This window comes from Zootoca vivipara, chromosome 14, assembly GCF_963506605.1.
Source record: "Zootoca vivipara chromosome 14, rZooViv1.1, whole genome shotgun sequence".
Classification (NCBI taxonomy): domain Eukaryota; kingdom Metazoa; phylum Chordata; class Lepidosauria; order Squamata; family Lacertidae; genus Zootoca; species Zootoca vivipara.
This window is the reverse complement of record NC_083289.1, coordinates 10,226,403-10,227,866: the sequence shown is the minus strand read 5'-3', so window position 1 is coordinate 10,227,866 and position 1,464 is coordinate 10,226,403.

Genomic DNA, 1,464 nt, shown 5'->3' with positions numbered 1-1,464 from the left:
GGCGCCAGGACGAGCGGGGAGAGGGGGCGGGGCCTCAGAGAGAAGAAGGGGCGGAGCCGGGAGCCGCCCCTGGGAAAGAGTGAGAGGGGGGAGAGAGGAGGAGAGTGGGACGGAGGTAGGCAGCCAATCAGAGCGTGGAGAGGGGGGGGAAGCGAGGAGCAGGGCGTGGTCTCTTGTCATCCTCTTCGCCCACGCCTGGTCTACCTCGCTTGGCTTCTCGTCCCGTGGAATTGAGCGGTGGGGCTTACTCCCGAGTAGACGCATGCCTGGGTCTGGGCAGCCGGCTCCGCCTTGCTTTCCGAGGAGCGCAAGGCGGCCTACACGGCTTGCTTGAGGAAATGTGGGGTGGCCTCTTCCGTCTTGTAGGGTTGCCACCTGGTTCTGGCAAAATACGGAGCAGGGTGGGGCGGTTAGGGGATGACCCCCCCCCCAAAAGCAGTGCATTACAGAACGGGATGGCCCCTACCGCATTTGTCACATGCACACACAAACTCATGAATGTGCAAATTTGCGCTTTTCTATTTTGTATAATGCAAGTAGGGACCAAATCCTAGGGGCCGTGGGGGCTTCGGCCCCCACAATAAAATATTTGAGAGGGCCACCCCCACCCAGCTAATGGGCATCCCCATTCAAATAGTGTGTGTGCACTGCATCATGTGCCCAATTATGTGGAGTAGAGCTTACCTGGGCCCCAGATATTTTATTCAAGTTGGCAACCCCGATAATGCACATTGTATATTTATTATCTATTGCATTTATATCCCTCCTCCAAAAAGCTTAAGGTGGGATATATGGTCCCATTTAATCCCAACACCCCTGTGTGGTAGGTTAGGTGGAGAGACAGTGACTGCCAAGTCATGCAGTGAGCCTGATGGCAGAGGGGGGATTTGAATCCTGGTCTCCCAGGTCCTAGTCGAGATTCTAACCACTACACTGTATGCATAAATGCATTTTATAAATCAATAGTATTTTATGTGTTGTATTAGTCTAGGATTTTATTACTAGTCTGCCTCTTCTCATACCTACAAATAAGAGATCATCTGTCATATATATGGGGCAGAGCGGGAGGTAGGGGGTGGGAAGAGAATAAGGAAATTTTATTCAACCCTAGCTTTGCAGATTGCCAAATACTGTTGTCAAGCCTTTTGTTATATAAAGCAGCATTTGATCCCACTAAACTGTTGGATTCTAGACACAAGATTTATTCTTTATTGATCTAGTAGTTGGTAACACTAGAACCCTAGGTTACTTACAGCAGTGTGGCTACTTCATTCCATTATGAAGTTAGCTGATAGGCTTGCCTTTTAGCTGGCAAAGGGAATTCTTTAGTGGTGAATGGTTCTATCTTTCTAACAGAAATGGCTTCATGCCCAGCCAAAGACAAACGCGTCTCCTCTTTCTGTATTCACCAGTAAACAGGTGTACTACCAACAGGATTTCCTATAACTGTAGCCATGATGGAAG